Genomic DNA, 9,866 nt, shown 5'->3' on the forward strand with positions numbered 1-9,866 from the left:
AGAATAAATAAAAACGAAAACCCACTGATGATGGCACAGTGGTGCCGAAACATGTTTGGGTACTGAGAAAAAACGGTGTTTTGCGTAACTGGCGGGCCTCACATCCAACAATTTTAATTCCAAACACGGCCAACACAAGGAGCTGCAAATCAAAATGATGAATAGTTGTGACTCATTCTCGAATTTCGTATCATCTACTCTGCTCATAAGCGTTAACACTATAAGCGACTTCTTAGCTGAGTTTTTAACTTTCACGTCCAGATGGAGGTCATCATTGTTTGCGTCACGTGAGAGGAGGATGCAGAGCTGGATGTCAGCTAGATTAGGTCACCTTACTGAAACACACATGCGGTGTGATTTATGCTTCAGTAATGCAGCAAATTTCATCGGCGAGGAGAGGAGTCATCTGTCACAGTATGAGTGTAACACCACTGATAACCTACGATCAACAAAGTTATTTAAGCCAAACAGCACGGAGCAATACTGTATGCGGAAGTCGCTGAAGTGATTTCCGATCATAAGACGTACTGGGCTTAAATCCCACTACTACTATCCGTGATAAAAGATCTCAGGCGTATAATGGGATGGTTCACTAACCCAATTGTCTTCCATACTCTTTAAGTGCCGGTATGTTTCCTTCACTTATACTATGCCTAGTTTCCTGCTTCAAAATTTTATGGCTGTTACATTGTTACGACTTCAATGAAATCTCTGCTGACGGTACATGGAAATGAGTAAGACTTATTTAGTGATTGATTGTGTTACTGAACTAAATTGTCCTCGGTTCTCATGCTACGTCAGATTTGTTCGAAACTCACTCTGTAATGTTAGTCTCCATCATGTAGGACAGGATGCAAGAAACTGACAGAAATATAGCTGAATTTACGTTAATGCTTAACGATCTGTTAGGAATTGTTGGACGACAAGTGAATGTATGTTGGCGGTACTATACACAGCCAGGTGTGACCCTCGGCAACGTATTTTGTGAAGAAGCTTGCGTTGGTCGAGTTGAAACATGTCAAAATAAAGGAAAGTTGCATGCGATTTGTTGCTTCTCTATAGTTTTAATCTAAAGTATTTATCCATTGTAATGTTGAATTGTAATGGATAACACGTGTACATATACTGCCTCTGTTCTCTTGGAAATTTTAGTTAAATAATTTTTGATGCAAACTCTAGACGATACTCACCGAAATATTTCACCCAAAACTGAAACAAATCGGAGAGGGAACTGAAAAATAACTGGGAGGAATAAAGAAAACCTAAGAGGTTATCGTCCGCGATGAAGCCTCGCACATCAATTGAATCACATATACAACATCTGCACCTTACAGTTTTTTCTCGTAAATTGCTGGAAGAACTCTACGTGATTCGTCTCTACTCATTAAAACAAAAGAATTTTTCGCATCTGAGCAATAACCCTTCAGTTGTGGTAGTTGTCGTTTACAGCATACTGTGCTGTTATCACTTCAGTCCCACTGACAGTAAACGCACTTAAGTACGCCTCAGAAGCGTCTGAACTAAGTGCTGTTCTAAAGAAAAGCATTATGTCACACTACGTTACGACAAAGATACTAGCCCATTACTGCTAGTAGTGGTAAAGTAATGCAATCGTAATCGGTGTGAAGTAGGTTCAGATCCCAGTCTACGCGTACTCATAGGACCTATTTGCCGTGTCCTTCAACTTCTGGTGACGAAATATTGTTCTTGTGTATAGTGAATCTATGTGTAAGGTGGTCATGTCATTTGGTTTTTGTATGTCATCGATATGCACATCAAAGAGAGAGCAAGTTACGTTACTGTCTTTTCATGGCACATTATTTTCCTCTGCGCAGTCTGATACGTTCTTAGTTGAAGGGTGGTAGGTGATGGACGTATTCTGTAGTGCTGTGTTGACTTGTGATGGTATCTGTTAGATGATGAAAGGTTTGTTGTAAAGGACAGCAAGGATGAATATAATGTACGTATCGAACGGGATATAAATTTGGATTAATTTTTTTAATGACTGAGGTAAGTTGCAGCACTGAACAGCTGGGAATGATTATTGTCAACTAGTTTACTTGCTCAGAGCTGAGAGAAAGACCATCCCACTTCCCAGAGTTATGCATTAACACACACTACTGGCCATTAAAATTGCTACACCAAGAAGAAATGCAGATGATAAACGGGTATTCGTTGGACAAATATATTATATTAGAACTGACATGTGACTACATTTGTACGCAATTTGGATGCATAGATCCTGAGAAATCAGTACCCAAAACAACCACCTCAGGCTAACGGCCTTGATACGCCTGGGCATTGAGTCAAACAGAGTTTGGATGGCGTGTACAGGTACAGCTGCCCATGCAGCTTCAACACGATACCACAGTTCATCAAGAGTAGTTGCTCGGCCACCATTGACCAGACGTTTTCAATTGGTGAGGATCTGGAGAATGTACTGGCCGGGGCATCAGTCGAACATTTCCTGGATCCAGAAAGGCCCGTACAGTACCTGCAAAATGCGGTCGTGCATTATCCTGCTCAAATGTAGGGTTTCGCAGCGATCGAATGAAAGGTAGAGCCACGGGTCGTAACGCATCTGGAATGTGACGTCCATTGTTCAAAGTGCCGTCAATGAGAACAAGAGGTGATTGTGACGTGTAGCCAATGGCACCCCATACCACGCCAGGTGATACGCCAGTATGGCCATGACAAATACACGCTTCCAATGTAGGTTCACCGCGATGTCGCCAAACATGGATGTGACCATCATGATGCTGTAAACAGAACCTGGATTCATCCGAAAAAATGACGTTTTGCCATTCGTGCACCCAGGTTCGTCGTTGAGTACACCATCGCAGGCGCTCCTGTCTGTGATGCAGCGTCAATGGTAACCGCAGCCATGGTCTCCGAGCTGATAGTCCATGCTGCTGCAAACGTCGTCGAACTGTTCGTGCAGATGGTTGTTGTCTTACAAACGTCCCCATCTGTTGACTCAGGGATCGAGACGTGGCTGCACGATCCGTTACAGCCATGCGGATAAGATGCCTGTCATCTCAACTGATAGTGTCGCCACCAGCGCCAACCTTGTGTGAATGCTCTGAAATGCTAATTATTTGCATATCACAGCATCTTCTTCTTGTCGGTTAAATTTCGCATCTGTAGCACGTCATCTTCGTGGTGTAGCAATTTTAATGGCCAGTAGTGTATTAACTGATTAAGCAGTTGGTTGTTACAGAAATTCTCTTTAATATTATACCCTTTTTAAATGATTGTTCGCTTTGTTAAGTATAGTATTGTTTAGGCCAATGTTATGTGTGAAGATCACGCGAAATTTTACTCTGTCTTTTTGAATACATACCTCATTCTACAATCGTTGCACTGACAAATCATTTTATAGGGATAATTACTCTCCCCACCCAGTGTTTATCATTACGCATTACCACATGCAACAGTTTGAATATGTATTTAGAAACAGAAATCTGTCTTAGTTGCTGCCTGTTTGCTGTTGTGCACTCGAGAAATCTGTAGCAATGTTGTCAAGACGCAAGGTGAGCGGAAATTTTGATTAGAGCCAGATAACTGGTTTCTACAGTTGCGCATTTAATATAAAGACAAGCTGCATTCAGATCAGTTACAGTTCAGTTCGAATTGGATTCTGTTTGGTCAAAGGTTAGCACACGAGCTTAAGTTGGATAACAGTTTGTTATAGAGAGGGAGGTAAAGTTGGGCTAAATTTCATACAGAAACAAAATATAATGGGGATGTTGCATAGGTTTAGGATATTGTTGTTGTTGTTGTGGTCTTCAGTCCAGAGACTGATTTGATACAGCTCTCTATTCTGTGCAAGCCCCTTCATCTCCCAGTACCTACTGCAGCCTACATCCTTCTGAATCTGTTTAGTGTATTCATCTCTTGGCCTCCCTCTACGATTTTTACACTCTACGCTGCCATCCAGTACTAAATTGGTGATCCCTTGATGCCTCAGAACGTATCCTACCAACCGATCCCTTCTTCTAGTCAAGTTGTACCAAAAATTTCTCTTCGCCCCAATTCTATTCAATACCTTCCCATTAGTTATGTGATCTACCTACCTAATCTTCAGCTTTCTTCTGTAGCACCAGATTTCGATAGCTTCTGTTCTTAAAGCTACATGCCCTCGGGAAAAATTACGGCTGTAGTTTCCCCTTGCTTTCAGCCGTTGGCAGTACCAGCACTGCAAGGCTGTTTTGGTTAGTGTTACAAGGCCAGATCAGGCAATCATCCAGACTGTTTCCCCTGCAGCTACTGAAAAGGCTGCTGCCCCTCTTCAGGAACCAACAGATACCCCTCCGTTGTGGTTGCACCTACGGTACAGCTATCTGTATCGTTGAGGCACGCAAGCCTCCCCATCAACGGCAAGGTCCATGGTTCATGGGGGGGGGGGGGAGTTTTATAATAACAGTATATAATACAAGTGGAAAATGTAAGTAAATACTCCACTTCTAGAGAAGTTGAGGTATAATGCGCGAGGGTGTCAAGTGTTCAACAAAAAAATTTTACTAACTTTAACTGTTAACAATAGGGTTAATGGTTGAAGTCATACGGCAGAACATGCAGAACATGCAAAAATACAGAACTAAAAGAATATTAATATTTAGATTGTCGAAAAAATGAGAGAAAAGTCTCAGGCTCACCTGAATACAAAAACGTAGTAAGAGTATGAGGTAAATCTAATAAGAGGTGTGCTGTAATGAGCCTTCGCTAACACCGCCCTTCGTCATGAGTGGAAGGTGATTGTGAGAGACGGGTAGGTTCGGATACGTACACATCACCGTGCGAGGTGGGGAGGTTCACATCACCGTCTAGCCATCAAGATTGAAGTTTTCCCTGAATTTTCTAAAACGCTGTTGGCAACTGTAGGAGTAGTTCTTTTGAAAGGACTCTGCCGATTTCCGTCTATATCCTTCCCCATTACGAAATTGGGTTCCGTCTCTAATGACCCCGTCGCCGACGCGACTTTAAGGGCAAATTCCCTTTGTTATCAGTACTCAGGAATTTTGTATCCATCCAGGGCGAGTATAGGCAGAATGACCACATGAATTTAGATGCTACAGAGAGATTCAAGGGAAGAATTTTAAACAAGTAGTATTCCCTCGCGAAGACTGCATGTAAGGCTTCAGAAAATAAGCTGTATTCCTTATAAGTCACTGGTTTGTCCCACGCTAAGACCACTGCATGACAAAAATGGCGCGTTGTCAGAAGACGTACATGTTTTGTGTCTCCTGCAGATACAGTTCTGCTACGGTAAGAGTAACAGGTGCATCACACGGTGCGTGTGAAATTGCGCGGCAACTGGAAAAGTACTCCAAAGTTGGAGTGAAATGGACAGTACGATTCTTGTGGACAAAAATGTGATGTGCAAGAGGCGTGGGAAGTTAAGCAAAGGCATTGTTCTTCTGCACCACAATGCAACATCACACACGACCCGCACAACGCAAGCTTTTCCATAGAGTTAATGATTCGATGTGAGATTTGAAAGCATCCGACATAATAGCCTGATTTTTTCGGGAACCTGAAACTAAATCGAGGGGGTGGGGGGGGGGGGGAGGAGGGAAGAGATTTTCCACCGATGAAGAAGTTCACACAGCAGTTATTGAATGGCTTCGTGACAAAGGAGTGGATATCTAACGTCAAGGAATTGAATGATCGGTAAAATGTTCTGATACTTTTTTTTTAAATTTATATTTCTCGTCTACTGCTGTCTGAAGAGGAGCAAGTCTCCGTGATCATGGGACGAATCCATACATGAAATTAATACCACAAATGTAAAAAACAGATAATATTTACACGAATCCTATGCAGACAACAAGCTGGTGAGGATATATTGGCGTAATCAGCAGTACACCACACGATTTACCTTAATTCTTTTTACAGGGACTCCCCGACAGAGAGAAAGGAGTGAGCCGTGAAGAATACATTAATGTGCATTTCGAAGTTCGAGGACAATTGTAATTGTAATTCTTGTGGTAGCTTATTGAAGATGGATGCAGGAGAATGCTGCACGCCTTTGTATACAAGGGTCGGTAAGATACGATCCAAATACAGATTGTATTTCTGCCTAATATTAATTGATTGAAAGCTGCTGATTCTTTGGTATAAGCTAATGTTTAATGTTCTTAACAACAAACGATATTAAAGAAAACATATGTTGAAAGGCCCAGTGTCAGAAATCCCCAACTTCTCAACAGGACTCAATAACTGGTTCGCGAACTTCTACCACATATTGCCAGGACTGTCCGTCTCTGAGACAAAAATACCCTTTGCGAATGGGTACAGCTACCCCAGAATAAAATGCAAAATGCCATAAGCGAATGAAAATAAGCAAAGTAGACTAGTTTCCGTGCTGGACTATCACCTACTGTAGATACTCTTCTAATGGTAAATATAGCAGCAATGGGTTTTTGAAAACGATCCTGAACATAGGCTTTTCATGACAGATTGCCATCCATCTGTCTGAACACCTAGTAATTTGGACCGTTCACGCTCAGTAAACACGTGCCCATTCTGTGTAATTAAAATGTCAATTTTGGCTGAACTGTATGTTAGAAACCGTAAGAACCGAGTCTTACTGTGATTTAACATCAGTTTTATTTCTAAAAGCATGAACAAGCCTTGAACTATGCTATTTGATACACTGCTTATATGCCCTCGACATCCTTCTTTGTCAAACTATTACCATCAGCAAACAGAAATATTATGGAAGTAGTGGTCCCAGCACTGACCTCTGAGGCACACCACACTAAACCACACCCCAATAGGAATTCACGCCACACCGGTTCCCATTATTGTATGAGAGAAACCTATTGTGAGCTACTCCTCTTATTACATAATGGTCCAACTTGTCCAGTATTATTCTATGATAAACACAATCAAGCGCCTTAGTTAAATAAAAAAGACGCCTATGGACTATCTATTTAATCCAGCCAGTGCCTCACGGACAAAAGAGAATATGGCATTTTCAGCTCTTCAACCAGTTCTGAAAACAAACTATATGTTTGACAACCCTTAAAATATATGTAGACATCTCCGTTGTTCCCAGAGATTCGGTGACAATGTAAGAAATAGAGTCATGTATCTGTGCAGTGTAGCAATCAAGAAAAGTTACTTTGCCTGCAGAATACTGAGTAACTTAATTTTTGAAATCCTCTCGTAGCTTACAAAACTCATTGACTGATTCTTATGTACTGGTTGCCAATTTGTGATCTTTAACAAGTTAGTACGACGAGGGAGAGGAAAACGCAAAGCCGAGACTCGCAATTTGTGACTGTATTACTTCTGGAGCGCAACAGCGTCATATACATGCCGAACAAACGCCGGCGGAATGAAGGCGCTAACACAAAGACGTTTGTGCCTTGCGTAAATTACTCTGGAAACTAAAAGAGCGAATGTCCTTAGACGAACCAAGAAACAGGATTTTTCTTGCTACATTCATCTTACATAGTGGCCATCATAGCAAAATTAGAGATATTAGAGCTTTATACGGTGGCAGATTTTTCTTCGCGTTCACCAATACCCAAGAAAGAAAATAGGAGTAATCCGCCGAATTACAGACCCAAATCGCTAATGTCGATTTGCAGTAGGATTTTGGAACACGTACTGTGTTCGAACGTTATGAGTCATCTCGAAGGAAACGATTTATTGACAAACAGCCAACATGAATTCAGAAAGCATCGTTTTTGTGAAACACAACTAGTTCTTTATTCTCATGAAGTAATAAGCGCTATTGACAGGGGATGTCAGACTGATTCCATATTTTTAGATTTCCAGAAGGCTTTTTTTGACACCGTACGTCACAAGCGACTTCTAATGAAATTGCGTGCCTATGGACTATCGTCCAAGGTGTGCGACTGGATTCGTGATTTCTTGTTAGAAAGGTAACAGACGTAGTAACTGACGGAAAGCCATCGACTAAAACAGAAGTAATATCTGCCGTTCCTCAAGGAAGTGTTAGGGCCCTCTGCTGTTCCTGATTTACATAAACGGTTTAGTCGACAATCTGAGTAACTCTCTTAGGTTGTTTGCAGATGATGCTGTCATTTACCGTCTGGTAAAGTCCTCAGATGAGCAAAACGATTTGAAAAATGATTTATATAAGATGTCTGTATGATGCGAAAAGTGGCAATTGGCCCTTAATAAAGAAAAGTCTGAAGTTTCCAGAATGAAATTTTCACTCTGCAGCGGAGTGTGCGCTGATATGAAACTTCCTTGCAGATTAAAACTATGTGCCGGACCGAGACTCGAACTCGGGACCTTTGCCTTTTGCGGGCAAGTGCTCTACCAAGCGCTTCGTAGAGCCCTTGGCTGCAAAAGGCAAAGGTCCCGAGTTCGAGTCTCGGTCCGGCACCCAGTTTTAATCTTCCAGGAAGTTTCAGGTGTGAAGTTATTCACATGAGTACTAAAAGAAATCTGCTAAATTTGGATTACGCGATAAGTCACACAAATCTGAAGGCTGTAAATTCAACTACATACTGAGGGATTACAATTACAAATAAGCTAAATTTGAACGATCACATAGACAATGTTGTGAGTACAGCAAACCAAAGACTGCGATTCATTGGCAGAACACTTAGAAGGTGCACCAGGTCTACTAAAGAGACTGCTTACACCACGCTTGTCCGCCCTATTCTGGAGTATTGCTGTGCGGCGTGGGATCCGCATCAGGTAGGACTGACGGATGACATCGCAAAAGTTCAAAGAAGGACAACTAGTTTTGTATTATCGCGAAATAGGCGAGATAGTGCCACAGACATGATACGTCAATTGGAATGGCAATCATTAAAACAAATGCGTTTTTCAAATGATCAAATGTGTGTGAAATCTTATGGGACTTAACTGCTAAGGTCATCAGTCCCTAAGCTTACACACTACTTAACCTAAATTATTCTAAGGACAAACACACACACCCATGCCCGAGGGAGGACTCGAACCTCCGCCGGGACCAGCCGCATAGCCCATGACTGCAGCGCCTTAGACCGCTCGGCTAATCCCGCGCGACAAACGCGTTTTTTTGTTGCGATGGAATCTTCTCATGAAATTCCAATCACCAGTTTTCTCCTCCGATTGCGAAAACATTCTATTGGCACCCACCTACATAGGGAGAAATGGTTATCACGATAAAATACGAGAAATCAGCGCTCGCACAGAAAAATTTAAGTGCTCGTTTTTCCTGCGCACCGTTCGAGAGTGTGAAGGTAGAGACAGCTTGAAGGTGGTTCATTGAACCCTCTGCCAGAAACTTAGTTGTGAATTCCGGAGTAATAATGCAGATGTAGATTTATATGTAGATGTAGATCATCGGCGAAATGAATAAGGGCCAAAATGTTCGTGCTAAACTATTTACTCTCTTTCACAGTGCCTCAGCGAACATAGATGTGGCTTGACAATGCGTGAGATCTGCCTCTTCACGAAAATTTGCATCTTGAAATCAATTCTTTAACTAGTGACACAGACACAGCCTTACACGGAGATAAGAAAACTAGGAAGCAATTAGCTATGTGAAGCAGCAATACTGATGTACTTGGAGAAATAGATAACAAAAGAAAAGTGTTTCACAACATTACCAGTGATACCGGTCGCGATAGAGTAGCGTCTTAAGCGGAGAGCACACTGCACGGACGTCCACTCGGCGCAGGAGGTTAACGCTGACTGAGGCCAGTCGTGGCTGGCAACCGGTTCGGACCTCTGAATTGCGTTCGCGGCGGGGCGCTAGTGCGCATGCGCAAAGGATTGCGTGCGTCGCGACGCGATGAGATGCGGCGCGAAGGACGCCGCTCCACCTGCTGCGCGTCCCGATACTCGGATATCTGAGGGGCGGGGCGCCGGGGGGTGGTGTGGAGTGGGGG

The 9,866-nt window shown here is 42.5% G+C and overlaps 1 protein-coding gene across 1 annotated transcript in view; it reads right to left on the reverse strand.

The window, feature by feature from the left end:
- Window positions 1-9,661, reverse strand: part of LOC126234332 (uncharacterized) — a 126,982-nt gene extending 117,321 nt beyond the window's left edge. The window contains exon 1 of the mRNA XM_049943017.1: window positions 9,585-9,661. The gene's annotated coding sequence lies outside the window, so the exon portion shown is untranslated. The remainder of the gene's footprint in view (window positions 1-9,584) is intronic.
- Between the last annotated feature and the right edge of the window lie 205 nt (window positions 9,662-9,866).

Source organism: Schistocerca nitens, chromosome 2 (genome assembly GCF_023898315.1).
Source record: "Schistocerca nitens isolate TAMUIC-IGC-003100 chromosome 2, iqSchNite1.1, whole genome shotgun sequence".
Classification (NCBI taxonomy): Eukaryota; Metazoa; Arthropoda; class Insecta; order Orthoptera; family Acrididae; genus Schistocerca; species Schistocerca nitens.